General features: G+C 47.2%; 1 protein-coding gene across 1 annotated transcript in view; it reads left to right on the top strand.

Annotated features, from left to right (window-relative positions):
• Positions 1 to 27,316, top strand: part of LOC126535956 (uncharacterized) — a 638,450-nt gene that overhangs the window by 18,445 nt on the left and 592,689 nt on the right. The window lies entirely within an intron of this gene.

Below are 27,316 nucleotides of genomic sequence, written 5' to 3' on the forward strand. Positions count from 1 at the left end.
GCCGAAGGGTGTTGAAAACAAAATCTGAAAGAAAACAATCTGAAAAAATTACAGGCGTCTCCTCCCTCGAGACGCGCCTGTGAATGGCTCGCGCCTTGCGCTACAGCTACTTCTCCATGCATATAAAACCCACTTTTAAAGGGCGCGAATGATAAGCCGACATTGGCCATGGTTCGGTCGGTGGTTCGAATCCTCAGCCCGACAAGCAATTTTTATTTTCGCGCGGCATTGGCTTTTTTCGTACGGCGCCACCGATGCCGGCACGGGTGAGGCAATACAAGCTTCGCTTTAAAAAAAAAGAGAAAACAACAAGAAAAGTTAGAAACCATGCCCAAGCTCATGCGCGCCTAAATAACACCCTTCCACTCTAGGCCGCAAAAGTACGGGTCACAATTGACGGTATTTTAGCCCTTGCTGGTAAAGATTTCCATAGACAGGATTGTAAGGGTAAAGGCTCGGACCCTGTTGGTATGACGTCCTCATACCGCTTATATTGGAAACGCACTGGGAAAATGTTCACGTGAAAAACACACGCACATTGTTTATGTTGCGTCCTTCCTGTCCCTGCCATTGTGTTTGCGCATCAGAGCATCCATAATGCCCCTCACGCACCTGAAGACCTCAGCCCCCGTATTCCGTAGCTTTCCTGCATCCAGCCCTTCACCTCGACTAGTGGCAGCACTGCTACTCCCCTGAAGTGGTCACTGCGCCTCAGTGACGGGCCACGGCGACAGCTGGGCGAAAATTTTGCAACGAGATGCTCTAGATGTCTACTCGAGTGCACTTGAGTCAGGGCGTGCGACTCCTGGTTGCAGGAACCACCGAGGAGCACTGCTTTATGAAAGTGTATTCTTTAGTGAACAAGTGGCGGTAGGGGAGCCTTCATACTTGTTGGCGGCTCGGGGAGGTTTACAAAGATGCAAGCAAGAAATTAGGAAATAAAGTTTGTGCGACAACACGAAGGGCAGCACCTCGCTTCGTGAGACCCAAACTGGCTGCCCGAGGACAAGAATTTACGGGAACATTCGCAACAGTGTGAAGCATCTGTCTTTTGCAGAAAAAAATCCGAATTCGACTCAGCATATTGAAAGGGAATGCCGAGATATTCACTCAGCAAGAAGCGTAGAGAACGTTCACCTTCCAGAAGCACCAGAGGTTCAAAGGTGATGGAAGTATTAACTGCGTCAGTGGTCAACATAAATAAGGCCTCTAGAGCATTGGTGAAAAAAAGATAAAGAACAAAGAAGAGATGGAGCCGATGTCGTAACACTCACAATATACATGTTTTAATGAAGAGAAAGAATATGAAGTAGATATGGGCAAAATGGCGTACTGCAGTAGATGCAGTAAAACCTGATTATCACCATCATCATCATAGAGCTGATCAAGAGTTTTGAGCCAAAGCCTGTCTGTTTATGCGGGCTAGGGACTCTAGTCGGTAACAACTTAAGAATGAAGCGGCAAATACACCACCTGTTCAACTCAAACAAAATTTTTGCATTTACGTCAGCCCAATGCGTTCGCTGATTACCATGACGTCACGGCGCGTCGAACTTCTTTCAGTATGAGCATCTGTCGGGAACTATGTTTTGGAGCGCAGAGGCACACAGGGCAGGCGCACTGTGGTTGTGGGGGTGGAGCTTGTGCTGAATATACTTAGCGTGTAACAGAGTATCTCATTCCAGTGTACTGCTGGAAGTAGTTTCTGTAACAAGCTTTGTTATCTGCCGTTTCTAATCCGTTTCGCAGTAATGTTGGCATCGTAGGGAACGGGACAGCTGGCGCCAGCCAGAATTACTCTAGCGTAAGCATATCAGGAGCGCCATCATACGATTGCGCGTGTCCTTGCTGCGCGTGTCCTTCTGGTTCACATCGTCGCGGAATCATGGGCCGTCTCGAGCGCCGACGCACGCCCGGCACCGGTGCTACTCCAATGCCGCACCTTTGGGAAACAGCGAATGTTATTAATTAGCTAGATATATACTTTAAAAAAAACGCGTTTCGAGGCGTCAACCTATTTCTGTCAAGCACTTGATCCCTGTAGCGTACTCTCTGACCTGGCCTACATTATAGCGTTTATCTGCGGTAAAACGAAGAACCCTTATGTCCAGTGCCAGCGGTTCAAAAGAGGGCGACATCCTCGTGGACTCAGCCAAGTATAGAAAGTCGCGTGCACGCGGGGCGCAACGCCGGCCGGTAATGCATCCTGTCATATACAAGCGGCGGCGCATGGCTGCTCAGGAGGCTGTTGTACAAGGCCCTATTTTGCTTCCCGATTATTGGAGCAGAACCACACACACATCGGTGCCCGATTCCGACTATTTATAACCAACCTTCGACGCCCCAGCCGCGGAGCTGTCCTTTCACTTATTTTTCCTGCTGCGTTTTTTTTTTTTTTTTTCGATGTGCGCGGTGTCACGTGGCGGTCCATATTTCAAAATGCGGCCGAGGCACCTCGACGAGGATAACTCAAAAGACAAAAAGAAAGGAAGAAAACGAAGGGCACTTCGACTGCTGCCCCAAGAATGCCCTGGTGCCATTTTGGGACGATTCATTTCAACGTGGTTTCTTCTCCCGGTATTCGGATTCCAGGAGGCCTTCTTCGCTGTGCATGACGTCCGTCCTTTTGTTTTCTCGTTGCGGCCTCGAGACAGGTATGCGCCCGGTCGTTTCCGTTTTGTGATATAAGCAGAGCGGCTGCGACCTCTATCTATCTAACCTCCTCCTCTCCTCTTGACTCTGACTAGCTAGCCGCCCCTCGGCGATCTATAGCCTCTCTCCCTTCGATAGCGAGCGTTGGAAGGTGGGGTGTCGTTCTAACACAGACGCCCCACAAAATCGTTTTTGCTCGCGCTGCAGATGAGTTGTTATCGTTAAAACGCATCCGTGACTTAAGCTCTACTCTCGGCTATATGTGTAATGAACTTGGATGAGGAGGCCTTGCTTTTTACGCAGTGCATTCTTTACTGTGTCCAAGATCACACAACAATTAAGCGCTTGCGCCGACAAGTTGATGCTTGAAGTGGGGCGCCCTCGAAGAACGGGGACAATGTGTGCCTCTCTCTCTGTCACAGGCATATCCGTTTGTAAAGATGAAGACACGTCTTCGCGTGCGATAAGTCCGAACGCGAAACAGGATGCCGCTATACACAAGTTTTTCCTTAAAATTATAACGTTCTGACAAAACTTTGCCTTGTATGTGGCTTCGATGGGGAAGTGCAGCCTAAAAGAATGGCTGCAACGTGACGAACGTCCTGGAATTCTTTGGAATATTTTACTAAGCGCTTTGCTCTTTCTATCTTTTCATGGGCTGTTTCGTTTGGGCCTCGGTACTCCTGGCTCCCAAACTTTCTTTGTTCAATAATGAACATTAAATTTAATCTACAGCTTTGAGGGTGAAAGTCTGGTGAGAATCTTAAGGGTATAGGATGACGTATCAAATATACTTTACAAACTCTGAACTTTAAAGGGATAGTTTTCTCTGGCTTTTTCCTCGTTTGCGTAGTCGCAATACCTGGCCTTTGAACATTTTCCCCTTGTCCGCACGTCCCGTCCAAGCACTCCGCTGTCGTCTTGCAGTCTTCGTCGTAGGGTCGTAGTAACGCTGTTGCCCTCGCGCCGTTGTAATCTCCGTAGTCTTGATTCCACGGTCACAGCACCGTCGTCTTTGTCACGCCGTTGCCACTCCGATCTCGTCACACCGTCGTTCCGAACCATCGTAGTCGTTACATCGCCACGGCCGCCGTCATGTCGATGTCGTTACACCATGGGTTGGCACCGCGCACGTACATCTCACAAGTTTTCTACCTCGAAGCTATCGTTTAACTGTACAATCATTGCTGGTCGATCCTGCTGAATTTGTGGCCTTTTCTTTCCTCTCCCCTCTTCGCTTTTCTTCTTTACTTTAGCGTAGGTCACGATTAAGATAAGCACATATGCTTCTCTAGTTTAAAGGTATTAGATGCATGTTAATAGACCCTTAAATAGCGTAAGTGTTGTGCTATATAGCCTCCAGGGGCATCGTTCTTCTCTCGACATACAGTACCAAGAACAACATGAGAAGCTCGCGCTTTTGCACGAGTCAGAGAGGCCATCAAGAGGAAGCCGTCGTTTCATGTTTAGACCAATTTTCGACGGCGTGGTAGACCGTCATACTTTTCATTGTAGCACTCACATGGAAAGCTCGAGCGCGTATACACACAAGTGTTTCATCTTTGAATCGGCAAACGTTTGAGCATGCTTGTAACTTGGTTTCAGTTTTTCGCACAATCATGCCTCAAGCTTCTTTGAACTGGAGGGAACTAGGTTAACCAACTTCGATATAAGGGCTTCCTTATCTTTAGTGAAAAGTACGTGCACTGTCAACCGGATGGGCTGGAGGATACGTAATTGAAATGGACGAAAGGAGGCCGCGTTTGTACTTTGGAGCTTAAAGTGCAATTCCGACGATTTTTCGACCATGTGAAGGTAATAGAATATTTAGGTTCCCGAGACCCCCCTGTCACGCATCTGATAGTAGAATTGTTTCGCAAATTCGAAAATAATTTAAATAAGCAAAAATCGCAAAAACAAAACCGATACCTGACTAAGCAGCCGAGCGAATCTCTTCGTGTGCAGTCACGAATCTCTCCACCGGGGAAGGCGCGCAAAGCATGCCGGTCTCGCCCGCTGGCAGCGAAGAGCAGACGCTCGGCTGAATCGTGACAGCGCCGGATCTTCGGGTGACAATGTCAGCTGCACCAGCTCTTCGGATCTGTCGAACATTGACAGGTATGATTCTGACGAATTCGGTAGCCACGATTCGCCGTTCCCATTCGACCCGCCATCACGGGAGCCAGCACCCATGCGCTACATATCGTGCGGCAACATGAAGACGTACCAAGGGTAGCCCAAACTACTGATTTTATACGTGCTGCTTGCTATTTTAGGTGTTTTACCCCTTCTCGGGGAAACGCTTCGCATGCTCACTGTAAGATGTGGAGCACGTCTTTCCGCATTTGTATCTCGCAAGAACGCCGCTGACAGTCCAAAGCACCGAATGGTGCATTTATTTACATCGATCGGCAGCTGCAGCGACCCCTCGTCATTCGCTTGAGCCATAATACTAGCCGCTCATAGTTGACATCAAATAATGTCAGAACATATCAAAACAGGCCGATTTTGTGCATGTAAGCGCCGTTGCATCACTCTGAATCGTGCTGATTTGAGCGACTACGCACCTACGAAAACAGCGAGCGGGATACTAGCACGGGAGCGTTGTGCTGCCTACTTATCATTCTTCGTATCCTCTTCATGCACACAGTATGTTCCGTAAAGTGGTTTTAGATGAGAACTTTGCGAGTCTGATCGTTCGTTTAGAGAACGCGTAGTTTTATCGCGGATACGCCGATGCCAGTATAGACACCGTTGGCAGCTGAACGAGGCGGTTGTTTACGCTGCTGTATCGAAGGGGCCTACGCTCGCTGCCCATTTGGGATACAAGAAAAGCAGTGCACCTCGGAAGCTAAATAATGAGTCGGCATGACAATACGTAAAAATACACCCATCTTCGTAGTCGCATTTAATTTAGGGAAGTGCCGGTGAGTGCGGCGGGCAGCTTTCCGTCGAAAACGGCAACGTACCGATCTCGATACTGCTCCGTGTCGGCGCTTCTCGCTTTTTCTGTGTGCACTGTACGAAATGAGGAATGGTTTATTTCAAATCCGTATGAGCAAAACTGAATCACAGAAGTAGTTTTCCTTCACCCTGATGGCTTAATTAGCTTCAGGTCAGTCGCTCAGGTCCGCCAGCAGCAGGCGCATGAACTACGCGGCTGTGACATATAGGCTTAACCTCGGCTGAACACGATAGGCATCGGCTCAAACTGTTTGTGAGGATGGCGAGGGCTGAAGTTCGTTCAGCCAATAACGCAACGCCGCTTGCCACTCCCTCTCACTTGCCGGTCCACCATGATCCCGGCATGCTCTGAGTGGGACTCCCCTGACGTCATACACAATGTTGCCTGTAACTGAGGAGCAGGTAGGGTAGGGTGTTCGAGGCAATTTATTGAATTCATTTGTAAAATACATGTGCAACTCTCAAACCTGCTTTTTTGAGGACATGACGAGAGTGTGCAGAGGAACGTACCCAGCGAATTTCATCGACATCCGTTGACATCGAAAAATCGCCGGAGTTGCCCTTTGAGTTTGGGGACGGATTACAGGCGACTCACTCTCAAACACTTGCATGCCCAGGGACGCCCAAGAGCGATATCCACGTAACCCCTATTCCAACTTTCGACGTCGCGGTCGCGTATTCATTTCGCGAATCCGCAGCAGTGAGGCGGCGATCGTGACCAAGTCTTGATGGCGGAGTGGGCCGCCTTTCAGATACCTGGCTAGTCGGTCGCGCCAGCACCGCCTTATTTGCATATCACCGCCCTGAACTCGCCCACTGAATCCGGATTCGCGCACTCCTTTTTTCACTTGCATCAGAACTCCGGCCATTATATCCTCAGGTGAGCGCGCAGCTCCACCGTTTTGGGGTGATTCTAGCGCTTGAAGCGTAGACTCTGGTACGTTAGAGTGTAGTTAGCTCAAGAGATGGAGGGGTACGGAGAACAACAAAACTATAATGGTGTGGTGTTATCAGCGGGAAATCGGGGGGGCTCTTGCCGATCGGCACTCGCCCATTAATCTGTGTTGTGCCATGGCATTGAAAGTTGGCACGTTAAGTGGGTGTTTGCAACAACCATTAGTGACAGGACTACAGATTATAAAATGCCTCGAATATTCAGCTTGCTTAATTCGAACAACTAGCGCAGGGAAGCACTGGTTTCGTGCTTGGTGTGCTTAGGGTCGCTATTTAGACGATCTGAAGCCAAATCTTTGTGATTGATACGACTGTGTGAACTGCTTTCTCACGGCCTGGATATACGCGAAGTTTGTCTCAATCGGAAATCAAGCACGAACATAAAAAGAAGAAAAAAAGAAGCACACATGTATAAGAAAATCCCTGTGTGCAGCGAGCGGCCGCGATCGCGTAAGCCGTGGGCACATTTACGAGGTGGAAGCGATTACGGGAAATTTTGCCTCGTGGAAATTATCTTGTATACGGATCGATATTGCCCTTCTCATTAAATGAGATAACTAACTACATAATCAATGGCGCTTGCTGAATCAGTCAAACTAACCCTGAATAATTCGGGTACTTTTTTTTGTGAAACTATAATTGAAGGAGCATGGCTCCGTCTACGAAGTGCATAAACACCACTTGATCTTCGAAGAAGACTTGACTATCTTGCTCTACTTTAAAGGATACACCACTGCCCCGTTCTAAGCAACTATAATATTACCGCTCTGCGCTATCGTTCAACTTGCTCGACAATCTGTTTCTCAGTTCACATCACGGCCTGTGATACAAAATCTCTATCACTTGCTGCCTACATTCCTAAACAGTAGATTCCTCTTCCGACCGCTGTCATAGAGATAGCTAAGAACATGCTGTTTTTCACACGAGAGTTAAATACACCGAAATACAAACTAAATGTTTTTCATCCACCGCACTTGTATTGTTAGTCCATGTTCTTAAATGTTTGTTTGTTTACATGCCTGCTTTAAGGGACACCGATGAGAAATATGAGCTGTGTAGGTAGATAACGTGTCTGGAGTATCAGTTAGGTCAGTCTGACCGTAAGCGGAGGCTCAGCAAGGCAATATATTAAGTTTAGATAGACCGGTACTTGCACTTCGAATGCACCAAATATAGATTCATAAGAGGAAGTTTAGTTAAGCCAGAAAATACATAGAAACGGTAAGCAGATGGCGACGCTGCCTCGAGTTTCTCACGCGAGCTTCGAGTGACGTCATACATTTTGACAGTGCCGGACTCTGCGTTGTCTTTTATAAATAAATTAAGATTGCATCATGGTCTAAGCTACTACGAGTATCCAACCTGACCATTTTCGGTAACATTTTCAGTTTCCCAAATGTACTAAAATAAAGTGAAATCCATGACGTCACGTTCACGTCACCGACACCGCTAATGAGGTGGGAAGTTCAAGAACGAAAACCTTGGCCTACATTTTCTCCGTTCCACCTTTCTGCACCAAAGCAATTAAAATAGATCTCAAGCGTAGCGGTTTATGTAAGTTGTTAATGCACGATTTGGTGTACAGGTAGCTCACGATGAATATGGACAGATAGAGAGACGGGTACACACGTAGGCATCAACTACGAAGAAACAGTTGAGAAGTTGGCTCGCCTCTTTTCCTCGTTCATGTTCACGCTATCTGCTCAGGATCAGAAAAAGGGAACAGAAGAGACTGGTCTGATACTTAAAACTTGGCCCATTTAGCAGGGCTGTGCGAATACTCGAAATGTCGAATAGTCTTTGGTACTTGATTCGTATTCGATTAGAGCATCCATTATTCAAAATTGTCCAATGTTCCTTGCTTTCGAATATTTAAGGGATAAAAGCACTTATAGAAGAGCTTAAAGTCGGGTTTGTTCGCCTTGATTCCTTTTCAAATAGCTTTTTGAGAGTCTTTCTCTCGCCTTTTTTTTTTCTGATTTTCCCTCTTCTTGTACATGCGCATTCGCTCAGTGTTCGCGTATTGCGTAATAAACATTCAATTGAGAATCACCGCTGTCCGTGCGTGCTTCTTTGACGTTAGTGTCGTTTCTTGCGCGGAAAGAGCTCATTAAGAATGAATAACGACACTTGTTAAGGTCTCAAAGGAGAGGTAACGATGTCCAAGTGAGAGTCGTTCCAAATGACTCTGCTTCAAAGGGGCTGCGGTTACCACTCATCAGTTCCTGAGCGTTAATTAAAGCACGGGGCGCGTAACTTCTGCCCGATTACTTTCCTTCATTATTTGCGAATGTCTCATTTTCTGGCAGCCTATATGAAAAATTGTCCTGATTTAGAAAAAGCTGTTTATTATCTGACCTTTCGCACCATGTGGTCATACCTGTGTAGCGTGGCCGTAGCACCTCACATCTCTCATTGAACGAACTCGGTATTTTACGTGCATCCGGTGATATGTCGGTCATTTTTTTTTATTATTGCTGTTATTGTCATGGCGCACTAGATAAAACTGAAAGCAGTTGTTTCGCATTTGCAAGTTCCTCAGTTCACAAAACGTACATTTGCGAGCAGCATTACATGCATTTAAATATACCTGTATATGAGCCGTGTAAATAATGGAAATAAACCACTTTTTGTGTGCCAGGAAAGCTTCACGCAGACTTTATATTTCACCGTGTTTATAAATAACATATTCAATATTCTGTTCGATGTTCGGAGGTCGTCTTTCTCGAATATTCGTATTGGACCCGATTCGGTAACTTCAAAACTCGACCACCCGTCTTTCGCTTCAATGTATTTCCGAGTGCAGAGTAACAGGCCAAAGAATGCGCCTGCTCAGGCCAGCCTCTTTGTCTTCCTTCAATGTTTCCTCCCTGGAGGGCAGAATGACTTAAACAAACGTCTATGCACTTTTCTCGTGGGGAACAGTGGCTGTTTCATGGGATACATGGAGCCGTGGACTGTGAAGAGGGGTACACCAGACGTGTTAGGGGTTGACATTACGCAACTTCTTTCCCTCTTCGTGGAGCATCTGTCCAAAACGCATCGCTCATCTGTGCCGTATATGCAAGGTGGATGCTATAATATCCAGCCAGCAAAGCTATTCATATTGGGTGTTATATTCTTGGCTGAATTATCCCTCAGAATTTCATAAAATAGCATCGCGCTAAAGTGTCTTTACACATTCTATCCTAAACCTTCTCAGACTTTTAAAAAGAGTAAAACAATACTGACAACCTGAAAGCGATGTAATTTCACTGGTGCTGCTCTTTACGGGTAGCACAATGGCACCTATGGGATGTTATTACAGGCCCTACTAGCGAGTTAAAGCTTTTAAGAGTGCTAGAAATTTCGACGCAGCCGCGTATAATCGCGCCTCTGTACAGGTTGAACATCGTCTGAGGATATCAAGCGCAACGCTAAACCTTGCTATCGCAGTCAGCGCTCCGTTTTTCGAGAAAACTGCCATTTTACAGCGAAGCTGTTAGCTTCTCGGTGGTCGGCATTTTTTGTGTCCGTCCGTGAACAAAAATTTTCATCGTCAGCAATGGCTCATATCCCCTAAGCAGGCAAAAATGTAATGGTTCATCCCCCTCAACGCATGCAGAGGCTACAAGCACTCAGCAAAGTGAAGCGAACAGTGCATACATTCTTAGAAATCATCCATACAACACACAAAACAGCATACGTTTCAGTAAATAACACGGTAAAAACAACCATATATCATCATTAACAGTGGCTCATACCCCCGTAAGCAAGCAAGAAATACAATGGCTCTTAGCTCCGCAAGGCAGAGGCTACTAGCGCTCAGTAAAGTGAAGCGAATGGTACACACATGCATTGAGATCACTCATCCAACATGCAGAACAGCATACGTTTCAATTACGAACAAGCTCAAAGCAAGCACCCATCAATAAAGCAGTGCATACCCCCCTCAGCAGTTGTAGTGGCGCTTTTGCAACATCTTCGCTGGACATTCACTTTCGCAGGGCCGAGATGGCGAGTCAGCTCTTTTTCTCCAGATCCCTGTTATCACGCGCAAGCCCGCTGTCGCAATGACACGGCCGAAACGCCATTAATTTCGGTCCAGTAACGTTCGCTCGAACTAACGCCTTGTTGATATCAGTTGATATGTTGTCAATCGAAAGTGAAAAGTAAATCGCGCTTAGCGACGCTGTCATGTTGTCCATTCGTGTGCATAGATGTTGAGTCTTCACCCGTGACGTCACGACTCGTAAAGCGCAGAAATTGTTATCTGACTGTTCGATTGGTTGTGTTTAACGTGTCGATGCGATACCGGGGCTATGAAAGAAGTCGTAGTGGAGGGCCCTGCACTGTAAAAAAATGAATGTGAAATAACAAAAAAGAAAAACGGAAGATTCCTATTCTTTACTACAGAATTTTTTTTTTCAGTGGAAGAAACAGAGATTATTTCGTTTCAGAAAGTGGCTTTTTCTGTAATAGTCAGACAGAATTGGTCCCCATAGGGCAAGCCGAAAATTTTGTCATCAATACTATTAGCGAAATGATAGCTGTTTGTCTCTTTACTATCCTCAGTTGACATCTGTGCGCAGCTCCATTAACCACGCAAGCAGTGGCGTAGCCCGGCGGTGACACTCCCCCCCGCCTCCCCCCCCCCCCCGCGCCTGCCCCAAAGATCCGAGCCGGCTCAATCAACCCCCTCACCGCCAACGGGCAAGCGCGTGCTCCCCGAAAAACACTTCTGGCTACGCCACTGCACGCGAGTATAGGTAGAGCCATCACGCATGCACCAGCCAAATGGTCTTTGCTTCTGAATAAGGTATAGCTGCCACCAGGGCGAGGGATGCCGCTCAGACCATGACTATATAAACTCGTAGAGTGAATGTTTGGATGTGTCGCGTAGTACTGAGTCTCTTGGCGCCAGATGTCTTGTCAGGTGGTGACACGTTCTATGTAGCTTGCTTATCTGTACATGTATGATCTGTTACAACCTCATTCCAGCATTTGACTGTTTCCTAATTGGATGACAGCTGCAGTCATGCGGGGAGTAAAAGTTACTCACTTAACGGAATAAACTATCTAACAATTATTTATCTGTAAAATTACTAAAGAAAAATGCAGTGAATGCTCAGTAGATGAAGGCAGGCGTATTTTTTAATATCAGAGTATTTGATATCATAGTTATAGACTGGCATGCTCATTCTGAATGAGCTGCAGCTTTTCCCCTGCCCATTTCCCCCGTACAGGGTGGCCAACCAAAACTACCTCTCCATAACCTTCCTGACTCTCATCATTATCAGCCTTTTTCCTCCCCGCCCCTTTTCCCAAGTGTAGAGTAGCAGGCAAGAGCAAGCTGTGGCTCAGGCCGACCTCTCTGCATTTCTGTCAGTAAATTTATCTCTCTCTCTCTCTCTCTCTCTCTTAAAACATAACGCAGATATACGATATTACACGAGCAGAGCCTAACCATATGTTATATGGAGTGAGCATCGAGAACGGAAAAGCTTCATTCGATTTATCATGTAACGCTGCATCAACCGCGGTAGATCATAACTGATATGCAGCTCAACCGTGGTTAACGTGGGCGCGTGTATAGCGGTGCTGCTCGAATGCCGTTGGCTGGCTTCCTGTCCCGCTCGCTAACTAATTCGCACAACAGGCCTCAGACAAACAGACGCGCACGCAGGGTATCGCATCGAAGCGCGACCTCGCTGCAGCAGCAACAACTTCACGGAGCGAGAGGTCCGTGGGATTCCGCAGGACGATGCGCATTCCTCCGGCACGCGCTCGACCGCGCCGCGAGAGGATTGCGCAGAACAGCGGGCACGCTTGAAGGTGAAGGGGCAAGGACACAGGGAAAGGAGATGCGGGGGAGGGGGGGGGGGGGCAACGCTAAAGAATTGCACGACTTCGGCGGGCCGTAAAGGGCCAACTCTAGGGACACACAAACACGACGACGACGACGCTATTGCGTGCGAAAAACGTTGGAGCGCTGGCCTCAGTGGCGGCACCATGACGCTGTACGAGGAGGAGGAGGGAGCCTGGCCTGTCCCAGGCCGCGTGGAAACGCGGTCCGCGCCCACTCTTCGTCTGCTTCATCGTCGTCTTCGTCACTTTATCTCGCTCCCACTCCGGCAGCGGCTTCCGGTGGTACGTTTCTCTCCGCAGGGGCTTCCATTTATTTGGCGCACATCGAGACCCTATCGGACAACGCCGGTGCGCCGCCCCCTTGGCCCCCGTCAACTGGCGTCGTCCTCGCTGCCCGCGTACCTTTGTACATTCGTGCAGTCTCGCCGTCCCGGATAGAAGAGATGTCTCCTCGGCGTCCCAAGTCGCATTAGACAGCGCGGAGCGTGAAACCTGCTCCTCTTGACTTTCCAGTACGTCTTGTTCCGTACCATTCTATGCTATACTTTTTTTTCCTTTCATTTTTCTTGGAACTCGATCGAAATTCGGGTTTATCGCCCTTCCCACATTCCGGGTGCAAAGTTTGCCGCTTTCGCTTTTCACCGGAGGCTGAGTGCAGGAGGGGGGGGGGGGGGGTGGGGAGGACGGTGTCCGAGCTTTTGAAGAAACACGTCCTCTTTGGTTTCTCAGGCTTCAGCGGGGCCCTGAGCCACTTTTTATCGAAGTCGAGAAATGCATTTGAATCTAAAATAGGCTATTTCAGAAATATTTTGCCGCAAAAAAGCACTTCAACGCGTTCAGCAGACGCGTTCCGTACGCGGTGGGTCCTCTGCGTCTTGAATGACTTGCGTGCGAAGGCGACGGCGGAGTGGGGCGTGCCCACAACGCTCCGCCTGCTGAACATCATCGTGGCGCGCAGTTCATCTTTGATTTTGGATGTTCGCGTAGACGCCACTACTTCCGATTTTGGCGCCACCAAACGTAAGCCAAACGCGGTTGTCCTGAGCGAGCTGCCGTGCGCACTGGCCGGACTGGCCGCGGCGGCCGCGGTATCTACGCTGTACATTGCAGACCGGAGCTAGACGCTACTGCATTGTGTATGCGCAGCGTTTACTTTGTGCACGACGGAGGGGGAGTCAGTGATCGCGCTCATATGCCCCAGTCTCGCCGTGCTACATGGTGCACACAGACTTTGTCCTGCGCCAGACTGACCGACTGATCGATAGTACCCACATCCAACTTTCGCATTTCTAGGCTCTATGAATAACTCAATAAGACGCCTGACGAAGCAAAGTCTGCCAAGGCGTCTAACCAGGAGCGGCCAGGAGGGTGCGCGTGTTGGCAAGCGTGCGCGCGGACTGACCTTAAGTTTCGCATGGTTAGAGGCTAGTTGAGTGTTAAAAACTAGTCGATAAGCCTGGTGGCCCAAGTTTACTTCCTTCGCCGGCGGCCGCTGCCGAGCGCGAGCAGACCATAGTCGGTTTCTTCCGGAAGTACGTAATTATTATCGAAATTAGAAAGCCGATTTTCGCTTGCTACAGCCTGTTTATTAAACTGCGTCAAATATACACAGAAACAATAGGAAGAAGCGCACAGATCCAAACACCCTTCTTGATCGATGTCAGCTATTGGCCAATAGCAGCCGCGTATGGGAACCTGCTGTATTACGAAATAAGGCGTCCACAAAAGATTGGCGAGCAGGCTTCTGTCGAAAAGAGAGCGTTTGATAAAACAGACGACCTCGCGCTCCGCTTGCGAGCTCCAGGCGCCGCGCACGGCTGCAAAATTAGGCTGAGATGCTCGCAGCAGCGCATGCTATCCGCGGACTGTGTTATTTCACTAAACCGAGGGCTGGTTCAGGACCAGTTCGTGAGCGCGGGTCAACTCTATCAGGTCGCGACACTGACCGAGGCACGTAGAGAAACACGCTGTGCGTTGCGAGAAAAACGGAAGCTCTGCTTTTTCAGTTCGTGACGCTTGCCGGTCGTCTTGAATGTGCCGGGAATTTTCTTTGTTGGGTGAGGAATTATCAAAATTATACGAATTATACCGAAGAAGGGTTGACTTTAATCGTGTGAAACGTAAACTTCATATTAGAGGTTGGATTGCGCAACATTTTGACGAGACACACAGAAGAGAAACACACTCCACAGAGCGCTCTGTGGTGGGCGTTTCTCTTCTGTGTGTCTCGTCAAAATGTTGCGCAATCCAACCTCCAATATGCTATACCAACACGCCCAGTCTTCAACCCTGGTAAACTTCATGGTGTACCATAAAGGGTATCTTGTCAACAGTTAACTGTGGCTTGTATAAAGTTTTGTCGAGGAACAGAGCCGGCGAATACGTCGCATTCATCCAGAGATGTCACATGTGTAGAGTCACTGAGTATGCTCTCACGGGACTCTCTGTAGGAGCGTACGATGTGCTAAACTACCTGCTTAGTTGTCGCTTATGCAAACATCAGCGTAATTCGCGACATGTTTAGTCAACCGCTATGTAAGGCCACTTATAAGATATATAACAGAAAACAATGGAGCATTTTCGTCGCGCTTTGTCGGTTTCGGCCAAAGGAATTTTGGGGACTGTGGGCCCTCGCGAACCTATCTGAACGATTTCCCCGCAACCCTCCTATATATCCGTACTGCTGTTCAGGGTGTTAAATAAATCGATTGAATCGGACTGAATTGGAAACACGCATGAAAGGGAAGTTTCACACATGCGCCTGACAATTTATTGCAAGTTCCTGCGTCTTTTATGAGCGTGCCTGCGTCTGTGCTTAGCCGTCACTCTTTCTTCCCAGCGTACACATATCTTCTGCAGCACATTATCGTGCTGTAAAATATCGACCGTGCTGCTTTCCGCAGTGCAGTCACGGGCCTCGAGCATTGTGCGTGTGTCCTGCCCTAACCGTCCGCACAGTCTTTTACATACTGAGCTTTGTCCTTGAGATATCAATTAAACGGGCACTCAAGGCGTAGTTAGCGCCGTCGCCGTGCTGTTCCGGATGCGACGACGCATGCGTGGCCTGCGCGGCCGAACACATACGCGACCCGCGCGCCAAGGTCACATGATCGGCTGCGCGGGTGTCTCGGCGCAGGGTGAGCAAGCAGAGCAAACCGAAGAAGCTGGTGGCTTTGTGCGCGCTGTCTTCTCGCGCACCCAGTGTTGGAGGCCACGAGCTATTCCGAGTTACGTAGGCGAGGCACATTTGAAATAGTGAACGCGACTGGCAGCGCGTAACTTCCGCTTTGGGACAAGCACGAGTTCTGCCCGCGGCCGGCGCTCCACATCGCGCCAGCGTTGTGAACGATGGCGGTCATCGAGTGGACTACCTTCACGTGTGTGACTGGGCGCGCGACACCATGCTTGTTTACCTAGAAAGCGAACGTTTACTGCGATTTATGCTGCCCATGAAATTAAACTACGAGCCCTGCTTCGTATAATTGTCTAATACTTTGCCGTCGCTGTAAATTCTTCGCCTTGCGGACGACACTGCGACTTATTTTTTGTAGTTCTGTATTTTTTGTACCACATTTTGCGTATGATCCTTTCTGTATTACTCGCCTGTGTCGCATCCTCGGGACGTGTTTGTACTCGGCGGGTTTGTCTTTTTTTTCCTAGTATATTTTTTTTTGTGCTGCTTCAAGTTTGCATGTCTGTGCGAGCCGCACCCGCTCCAGAAAGCCAATTAACTTCCTACCAACTTCTGTGCTACCTTTGCGCAATTGAGCTATAGGGAACAAATTTCACCTCCAAGATTTCTTTGTTATTTTTTGCCTCTTTGGCTGCGCTGTCTAGATTTCAAGGATGTACTCTTCGGCTGGTTGGTTTTACATAGTGCTACTTTCCAGTGCAAGAACGAAACAGTCATATAGATAAGACAGTGTACTGCCTGGTGTTGTCTACTCGGTTGCCTCGTCGCTACACTCTCGGGCGAACTCATGAGTCCGTGCAAGACCGCCGCGCTGCACTTTTGAAGTCTGCTGCTCAGAAACTTTCATTTTCCGTTAAAGCTTGCATGAATTGATTGTGAGAGGTATTAATTTTCTCATGGCTCCAATATTCATTCCGCTTTCGTGGCCGAATCATTGAAGAGAAGCCGTATTATTTTTTTATTATTGTTTTTATTTACAGATACTGTCAGCCCTTACACAGGGCTATTACATGAGTGGAATAAAAATGCATAACAGTTAGCATTATGGAAAACAATGACATCAGATAGTTTGCATTCAGATCTAACAAGTGAAGCGACAAATTAATGGCACCAAATAACAAATAAGCCAATTGTTAGAAAAGAAACGCAGCAAGTCACTTATAAAATGACAAAAGGGAAAGCTTCTATTAGCAATAAAAAATCAGTATGTCAGCTACATGTTTTATGAATGAATCAGCTGATGAAGATGAGACGGCTTCTTCAGACAGAGAATTCCACTCGCTGATAGCGCTTGGAAAGAAGCTGTACTTAAAACAGTCCATACGGACAGCAGGAGTACAAGTAAACATCGAATGATGGTGCCTAGAGGTCTTACTGCGAAGAATTTCAAGCTAGTCCGCATATTTTATATGAATATGATGATCAATAATAAGGTAATAGATATTTCAACCCTTCGTATTATGTCGTAGCCTGTAATGTGGGTAGGTCTGCAAGTACAGACAGTTGAGAAGGGGAGTCCGACCGCCGGTATTGGTTGAATATGAATCTGACTGCTAGACGCTGGATTTTTCCGATTTTTTATGTGTTTGTAGCACAGAAAAGATCCCAGACAACCTTTTCATATTGATTTATTGGCCTCATTAGTGTTTTTTTATGCGCTAAACATATTTTTTCTTGTGTCACAAAGGGAAAATTACGGCCGAGATACCAGAGCGACTTGCTGGCCTTAGAACACACATAATCTATATGATCGTACTGGCGATGATCACTTGAGAAAATCAAGCCGAGGTACTTATGCTGTTCGACTCTTTTAACTTCATACCTATCAATGTAGTAAGAGTAGTTTCAAGGATTTTTCTTTCGAAAAACTGTCATAACTACGGTTTTTAGCGGATTTAGCTCCATTTGCCATTCATCATACCATTCCTTTATCGTCTGCAAGTTCCCATCTAATTTTTCCTGGTCAGCTACTGTTTCTACTTTATTGTATATCATGTAGTCATCTGCAAAGAGCCCGATGGAAACGTCTATATCATTTGAGAGGTCGTTAATAAATACAAGAAATAAAAAAGGAGCCCAGAACACTACCTTGGGATACTCCTGACTTGACATATTAAACTTGAGATTTCATGTCTCTAATCTCAACATATTACTCGCGAGAATGAAAATAAGATGAGAACCAATTTGAAACCGTAGCATTATTAAAGATTAATTCAATTTCCCGTAGTAATTTTCGATGAGACACTTTATCGAATGCCTTTGAGAATTCGAGGAAGATCATATCTGTCTGTCCGCGAAAGTTAATGGTTTCCGAAAGATGGTACACTAATTCGCTAAGCTGAGATGTAGTAGACAAGCCTTGCCGAAAGCCGTGTTGGCCATCGGATAATAAATTGTGTTCGTTTATATAAGTTATAAGATGTTTCGAGATAATATGTTCAAGCAGCTTTGAGCAAGTATTAGTAAGCCCGCCATCGGCACGTCCCACGGATCTGTGAGCGATCTGTGACCAAGCAGAACCTGCACGAATAAAGTACGTGATGCGACATTGTCACGGCGGTGCCGCCGTGTCCATTGAACAACACGATGTGATCATACAGTTTCTATGTAATGCAACACAAATTGATAGCCACCACCGCACGCCAGGTTATCTGGAGGCAACTGCAGAGACACAGTATCCGAACCCGGCGATCCTTCGCCTCTGCTGCCTCGACCTTTATTCACCCGACGAGTGTAAAGCGTGCGGAGCTAGAGCAACGCTGCAGCACATGCTGTGGGAATGCGCGGGTAGCGAGCAGCAGCATATCATACTGACAGCAAATAAAGATGGGGACAGCGGAAGAGAACACATAAACAACCGCCCGTGTTGTTTATGTGTTTTCTTCCGCTGTCCCCGTCTTTATTTGCGGTCAGTATGATATGCAGTAAACACCAACTAGGCCAAACTGAAGTTCTTCTGAGCAGCAGCAGTTCCCGACGAACGGGGTAGACGGGGCAGTCTCGGACCGCGGGGTGCGATTGGAGGCGGCCCTGCTCAGCCACGACCTCGCCGATCAACTGTGGGCTGTCCGGCACGCCGAGGAAGCCGCCCGTGTCCAACGACTCGAGGCGGTGACCTAGGCTGGGGTGCTTATGGCCCCACCCCGCCGAAATCGCCGGATCAGTGGTGTATACACCCCTCTAACACACCCCCAGGAAGAGCCAGACCTTCTTATTTCTCAATCCTTCGCAGTAGGTACTGAAATGCCGGAACTACGGGAACAGACATAAGGACAGACCAAAAAAAGAAAATAGCAGCCTCAACTCTAGTTGAGGTCTACGTAATGTGAAGCCTGTAATAACGTAACTGTTGTGAAGCGAATGGTTATGTAGAGATTATTTGCTGTAGTGTTTATATTTATAACGAGCAAGATAGAATATGTTTCTATAATGGCAAGATACAAGATTTAAATCGAGCTATAACGCAGTGGCATTACAGCTCGTGAATAAAAACAGTGAAGGGCGGGGGGGCATCTGACATTCAAGAAGTGCGGTTGCCAGCCTGAACTCGAAAAATGTCAAGCGCTAGAAAAATACAGCAACCATATTGATTATCATCCAGTTGACTATCTCCCGGGTCTGTGCGCCCTTGCCCTTTATTTCACATTGAACGCATCAGTTAAGCATCATAGAAATCATCCTAAAGCTGTCCGAGGTTATGGAGCTGCTAACTTTGACGCTGTTAATCGCCAGTGATGTGTAATTATCAATGAAATGTTACAGGGCCTCCCTGAGCGGTCTGTTAATGGAGAGCTTTAGAATAGGGGCCCCATGCAAACGTTTTGGGGCCCCAAAGAAATAGCGTCGAAGCCACTGTGCATGCGCGAGACGCAAACTGCATTTGGGTTTTGCGTTGGGAACGCTATTTCACCGATTTAGCGGGAGCCCAAATAGCGGCCCCAAAAGCTTTGCGTCAGCAAACATGGCGGCACCCATCGAAGCGACGGCTCTAACCTAGCACCAAACTGGGTTCGGTTCGTGGTAACGCGTGAAGTTCGCAAGCTAGGAGAAGTGACTGCGGTTATCGCTTTCTCTCAACTAGCGCGTGTGATGAAGATTGATTCGTTAGACGCCGCTGATTCCGAATTCGATTGTGGATTTTATGGCTCGTAGGACTAACACGGCTAAGCTTGGCTGGTGAAGGCACGTAAAGTTGGTTTGCTCAAAACTAAGCGCAACTAATTGTTTGCTGCTTACAGAATAACCTCTAAATTGTAATTAAACGCGAATACACGCAAGTCAAAATTACTATTCCTATCATAAAATGGTGTAGTTTATTTAATTATTTGTAATAGCTTTTCTTTGACGCCGTAGTGGTACTGTCAGCGCAAGACGCTATCCGCAAACGCAAAACCCTATTCTAAAACTCTTCACTCCTGCGCGCCCCAACGATAACACCCGCAAAGCTCTTTGGGGCTCCAAACTATTGGGGCCCCTATTCTAAAACTCTCTAATACCAACTGGAAGTCATTTAAAGACAAAGTTGCGTCCCTCACAAAAGCGTATGTTCCACTAAAGGTGGTAGCGCCCAATAATCAGGAGCCTATTGGTTTAACCAATCACTGAAAATATTAGCGAACAAGAAGAAACGACTGTTTCGTTCTGCTGAAGTTCTTAATTTACTGTCACGCTGGGATGCATATCATTCAGCGAATGCTGAATGTAAAGAAAAGCATTAAATTTGGCAATAAACACATTATCAAATAACGCACTTCCTCCCATGCTGGGTATCAAGCCGAGTCAGTTTTAGAAGATCGTAAACAAGATCCATACTCGCGATATTACTCTTAAAACACCGAACAGAACATTATTACCCAGCGAAGAATGTGCCAGCGTTAATTGCTACGTTTCTTCCGGCATTTTCTAACAATTCTAGCTTTGATAGACACGACTATACTGAATTTGAATTTCTTTCGATGGATTCAATTTGTTTTGATTCGATAGGTATTTGTCAAAACAATTGAAAACCTAAATATATCCTCGTCATATGTAGTGGACAATATCAATCCTAAGTTTCTTATTAATACCGAAGTACGCAGCTCCATTATCCTTTCAAAACTATTTGAGCAATCGCTTGAAACTGTCCGTATTCCTGATTATTGAAAAGTGGGAAGAGTTATTCCCTTTTTCAAGTCCGGAGAAAAGCTCTGTCTTAATAATTACCGACCCGTATAAATTACCAGCACACCGTGCAAAATCATGGAACATGTCATTTCCTCTCAGATAGCCAACGTTATAAAGGTAATTCATTTTTTAGTAATACTTAACACGAAATTCGGAAGATATATTCGTCTGAAACCCAACTTTTGTGCTTCGTTCATGACTTACATTCCATTCTTGACCAGGGGTCCCTATAAACTGCATATTTTAGTTTTCTCAAAAGCTTTTGCCTAACAAATAAATTTCTCTTTCTTAAATTACACCGTCTTCATATGGATAGACAAGCTATTTCGCGGTTGGAAGGTCTGCTCACAAATCTTTCTTAGTTTGTATAGCAGTTAATAACATGGATTCATCTCATTCTTCAGTTAACTCAGTCATACTACAGGGCTCTGTAATAGGTCCTCGGCCCTTTCTGATTTTCATTATTGACATGCCCACGCAGATAGCGTCTTCCAACAGTGTTTTCGCCGACGACTGCGTCATGTATAGACAAATTAACAGTAACTTAGATTCAGCCATCGTGCAGCCTGAATTTAGGCGGGTTTATGAGTGGTGCAATACTGAATATATATATATATATATATATCATCATCATCATCATCAGCCTGGTTACGCCCACTGCAGGGCAAAGGCCTCTCCCATACTTCTCCAACAACCCCGGTCATGTACTAATTGTGGCCATGTTGTCCCTGCAAACTTCTTAATCTCATCCGCCCATCTAACTTTCTGCCGCCCTCTGCTACGCTTTCCTTCCCTTGGAATCCATTCCGTAACTCTTAATGACCATCGGTTATCTTCCCGCCTCATTACGTGTCCTGCCCATGCCCATTTCTTTTTCTTGATTTGAACTAAGATATCATTAACTCGCGTTTGTTCCCTCACCCAATCTGCTCTTTTCTTATCCCTTAATGTTACACCTATCATTCTTCTTTCCATAGCTCGTTGCGTCGTCCTCAATTTAAGTAGAGCCCTTTTCGTAAGCCTCCAGGTTTCTGCCCCGTACGTGAGTACTGGTAAGACACAGCTGTTATAAACTTTCCTCTTGAGGGATAATGGCAACCTGCTGTTCATGATCTGAGAATGCCTGCCAAACGCACCCCAGCCCATTCTTATTCTTCTGATTATTTCAGTCTCATGATCCGGATCCGCAGTCACTACCTGTCCTAAGTAGATGTATTCCTTTACCACTTCCAGTGCCTCACTACCTATTGTAAACTGCTGTTCCCTTCCGAGACTGTTAAACATTACTTTAGTTTTCTGCAGATTAATTTTTAGACCCACCCTTCGGCTTTGCTTCTCCAGGTCAGTGAGCATGCATTGCAGTTGGTCCCCTGAGTTACTAAGCAAGGCAATATCATCAGCGAATCGCAAGTTACTAAGGTATTCTCCATTAACTCTTATCCCCAATTCTTCCCAATCCAGGTCTCTGAATACCCCCTGTAAACACGCTGTGAATAGCATCGGAGAGATCGTATCTCCCTGCCTGACGCCTTTCTTTATTGGGATTTTGTTGCTTTCTTTATGGAGGACTACGGTGGCTGTGGAGCCGCTATAGATATCTTTCAGTAGTTTTACATACGGCTCGTCTACACCCTGATTCCGCAATGCCTCCATGACTGCTGAGGTTTCGACTGAATCAAACGCTTTCTCGTAATCAATGAAAGCTATATATAAAGGTTGGTTATATTCCGCACATTTTTCTATCACCTGATTGATAGTGTGAATATGGTCTATTGTTGAGTAGCCTTTACGGAATCCTGCCTGGTCCTTTGGTTGACGGAAGTCTAAGGTGTTCCTGATTCTATTTGCAATTACCTTAGTAAATACTTTGTAGGCAACGGACAGTAAACTGATCGGTCTATAATTTTTCAAGTCTTTGGCGTCCCCTTTCTTATGGATTAGGATTATGTTAGCGTTTTTCCAAGATTCCGGTACGCTCGAAGTCCTGAGGCCTTGCGTATACAGGGTGGCCAGTTTCTCTAGAACAATCTGCCCACCATCCTTCAACAAATCTGCTGTTACCTGATCCTCCCCAGCTGCCTTCCCCCTTTGCATAGCTCCCAAGGCTTTCTTTACTTCTTCCGGTGTTACCTGTGGGATTTCGAATTCCTCTAGACTATTCTCTCTTCCATTATCGTCGTGGGTGCCACTGGTACTGTATAAATCTCTATAGAACTCCTCAGCCACTTGAACTATCTCATCCATATTAGTAATGATATTGCCGGCTTTGTCTCTTAACGCATACATCTGATTCTTGCCAATTCCTAGTTTCTTCTTCACTGCTTTTAGGCTTCCTCCGTTCCTGAGAGCATGTTCAATTCTATCCATATTATACTTCCTTATGTCAGCTGTCTTACGCTTGTTGATTAACTTCGAAAGTTCTGCCAGTTCTATTCTAGCTGTAGGGTTAGAGGCTTTCATACATTGGCGTTTCTTGATCAGATCTTTCGTCTCCTGCGATAGCTTACTGGTATCCTGTCTAACGGAGTTACCACCCACTTCTATTGCACACTCCTTAATGATGCCCACAAGATTGTCGTTCATTGCTTCAACACTAAGGTCCTCTTCCTGAGTTAAAGCCGAATACCTGTTCTGTAGCTTGATCTGGAATTCCTCTATTCTCCCTCTTACCGCTAACTCATTGATCGGCTTCTTATGCACCAGTTTCTTCCGTTCCCTCCTCAGGTCTAGGCTAATTCGAGTTCTTACCATCCTATGGTCACTGCAGCGCACCTTGCTGAGCACGTTCACATCTTGTATGATGCCAGGGTTAGCGCAGAGTATGAAGTCTATTTCATTTCTAGTCTCACCGTTCGGGCTCCTCCATGTCCACTTTCGGCTATCTCGCTTGCGGAAGAAGGTATTCATTTATATATATATATATATATATATATATATATATATATATATATATATATATATATATATATATATATATATATCCCCTCCACTCTCCCTCACCCCCCCCCCCCCCCAAAAAAAAAAAATATCGCCATCCTGTATAAACGCCTGATTAGTGAAGTACGTGCTCCCGTCATTCCTGCAACTGTCCCAGCTACTGGAGGGTCAGCAGTGCGGTCAATGGCGAAAATTTATTGTGCGTGGGGTGGGGGTGGGGGGGTATATGAAGAGAGATAAGGTGGGTGGGGTCGGTAGAATCTGAGGAACCTGGGAGGAGGGGGGGGGGGCGCTGCCATCCTCCTCCTCTCACAGCGCGTGCCCGCTTCCACTCGTCCGTATAGCGGCAGCGGAGAAAGCACTCCGGAGCGCACGCCAGATGCGTGCGAGGGAATGCGTGGCTCCGGGCGACATCCAGGGGTCGCGCCGAGATGCCACCCCGCAACCAAACTGCCTGCCCGCTGGGCGCGAGTTTTCCCGCCGACGGGCCCCCCTTAAGCGAGCCGGGCCGGTCGCCAGCATCACGCCGCGGCCCCGATCACGCACACCTTCGTCCCTGCTGCGGCTGCGAGGGGCCTCGGCAATGCGAGCATGCGGGAGGCGAAAAGAACTGCGACGACGAAAATACTAACGCTGAAAAAAAGAAATGAAATAAATATCGCGCAGGAGAAGAGAGACGGAGTGCCCAGCCGCACGTTGCGTTGCGACATTCGCTCCGATTACGAGGAGAGGCGAAACACCGCCGGACCACATCGCGCGTCACTTGCAGCGAAAGCGTTCCGTTTTCTGCGCCTTTATACTTGCACCGGCTGTTCATATATACGTGTCTTTGTGTATCAAGAGGAGGACGGAGGGAATTAGGAAACAAGCCGGGCACACGTGTAATCTCGCTGATTGAGCAACCGCGGGCGGGCAGCCGATCCCGCCGAAGGTATGCTGGCCGGCTCCGAGGGGTCGCGCGCGGGGTGCCGCAGCGTCGGCCGCCGAGATCAGCTGGCGTTTAACGACGACTCGCGGGTGTGCGCACCGCGCCTGCTGTAGAAGGGAGCGCGTGGAAGCGGCGCCTTCGGTGGTGGGCGAGCGCCTTGTGCGTATAGATAACCGCATTTCTGGAGACTCGTTTTCCGTATTGCGGGTGAATCTGGCGAGTCGGCCGGCCGTTGACCCCCGCGATGGCCAAGCATAGCGATTTCCAATTCTGCTCGTCGTGTGGGTGCTCGCGGTACACCGATCACCGAGGCGTTGCCATAGAAGACCCAATGCCGACGTCGAGAACGATGCGTCGAGCCGCGAGGCTCGAACTTACTGAAATGTAAGCGCGGCGAATCTAGACCTTAACTTTCACGCAGAGAAATAAGGAATTATTTTCAATGAATAGACGAGTGATTGCGAGGTGTCAGTTCAACAGCAAGTCATATGAATAGTCAATTAATATAAGTACATCGGCGTATACATAAACGAAGGAAAGACTTACTCAAACAGCCACGAAGATAATCTGGAAATGAAGGGGAAGTGGAATGCAGCGGTATTGAAAGATATAGCACTTTAGGGCTGCAATAAATATGAGGTGGTGCGTGGATTCTGGAAGGGAGCAACGATACCAGCGCTAATGTTCGCGAATGCCCCTCTGTGCTTAAAATCGGATATTTTGTCGGGGTTGGAAGTTAACTAAAGATCGGTATAGGCGGGTTGACTTTGGGAACTCACAGTAGAACTACAAATAAGGCCGTGCAGGGTGACATGGGTTTGTCCTCCTTTGAAGTCAAAGAAGCGCAGAGCAAAATTAATTTTGAAGAAAGGCTCAGGAGAATGGGTCAAAATAAATGGGCGGCTAAAGTGCACAAATATCTGTACCCGAAAAGGATGGGCGCAGAATGGAGGAACAGGTCAAGAAGTTGGCCGCAAAGTACAAGGTGAATTGTAAGTTTAAATACACAACCAGGAGTCATCAGATAGAAAGTGAGAGAAACTGATACAGTTAATTGGATGCAAAGAATGGAAGCAAAAAAGACCACGGAGATGTACAAGAATGGGTAGAAGGAAATTAGAAGGAAATATCTCTACGATAACACAAAGGGCAGCGCCTTAGTATTTGAGGCTCGAGCCGATTGTCTAAGGACAAAAACATACTGGAGCGAATATTCGCAACAAGATGAGGCATGTGTATGCCGCAGCAAGAAATCCGGAGACCACTCAGCACATCCTAATGAAACGCGAAGGGATTCACCCAGCGAGACCCTTAGGTAACGCACACCTTCCAGAAGAGCTTGGATTTAAAGTGGACGGAAGCATCAAGAGGTCAGCGGTCGAGATAAGCTAGAGATGTTTAGAGTATTGGTGGGAAAAAAAATACAGCGAAGAGATGGATACGACCGGAGCATAGGCAGCGCTACAGGGTACGAGTAGATAGTGAAGTCTAGACGAAGAAAAAAATAGTTAAAAATTATCACCGACAATTGCGATACTCCCTAATGCGAAATTCGAGCGCAGCTGTATGCGTGTTTTCATTTCGCGATATGTTGGCGGGCGTGGACAGTCTGTCTCGTGCGGCACGTTGCAAACGGAGCGAAATATGGCGCGACTGCCAGAAGAGCTTGGATTTAAAGTCGGGAGATCTCGAGAGGCAACGCGTGGGTGACGCACGGGCACGAATCACAGCAGCCGTTGCAGATATACCTCCGCTCATGCAGCACTTTGTTTCCATATAAGGTATCGGTGGCGTCATCGGTGAACAGACGACGCGTGCTGCTCTGGCGCCAACTCGTAGCCATCGTCGCCGAAAAGCCCGTCTTGCGCGGCACTTCGTTTTTCTTCTCACGCAATTTCGCCGTACCTTCCTCCTCCGCTTTGCTCCTCGCTCTCTCTTCGCTTTCGCCGTCTTTCATCCGCGCTTCGCATTCGCTCTTTCATCCTTCCCTGCGCCAGTTCACACGGTAAGGAGGACGCCAAGGGACGACACCGACACTCGCTGCAGGAACGGGCGGTTGAGAGCTGCGCTCTAAAAATGCTGGAATGAAAAACATGTATAGCATAGCTGATTAAATCAAACAGACTATAGGTGACTATTTGCGGCCGCCCCGTTTCAAAGGCGATGCCAATAAATCATCATCATCATGTCGGCAGGCACGAACTTCACATAAGAGGGGCTATCGGAATTGTGATGTGCATGTTTCTGGGGTCATATTTATAACCTTAAGCGGCAGTCTGGAGAAAAGCGCTATCGTCAATCCCTGACATGGATGCTGCTGTCGTAGGGATGGTGTACGTAGGGGTCGACTTGGATCTGCTCAGCTCATACTTAAGCTAGTATACCTACCGCTATAGGCAGGAGGGTCATTGACACCGTGTTTGCGATGGGTATACAATATTTGAAAATTGTGTAGGTAAGTTTCGTACTTCACCGACACATGCGCGTCCCACGTTATCACGGCCTCGAATTGATGGAATCAGCCTAACGGATCGAGATGGAATAAACGTGTAAGTGTCAACAATCTTAGGCGAGTTTTCATTCAGATACACTCGCATTGACTTTGAGAATGCTCGACAGATAGGTTCTGCCTGTGCTTAATTTTTGCTACGTTTCTTTCGGTACTTGGCGATACCTCT

This window comes from Dermacentor andersoni, chromosome 4, assembly GCF_023375885.2.
Source record: "Dermacentor andersoni chromosome 4, qqDerAnde1_hic_scaffold, whole genome shotgun sequence".
NCBI classification, from domain to species: Eukaryota; Metazoa; Arthropoda; class Arachnida; order Ixodida; family Ixodidae; genus Dermacentor; species Dermacentor andersoni.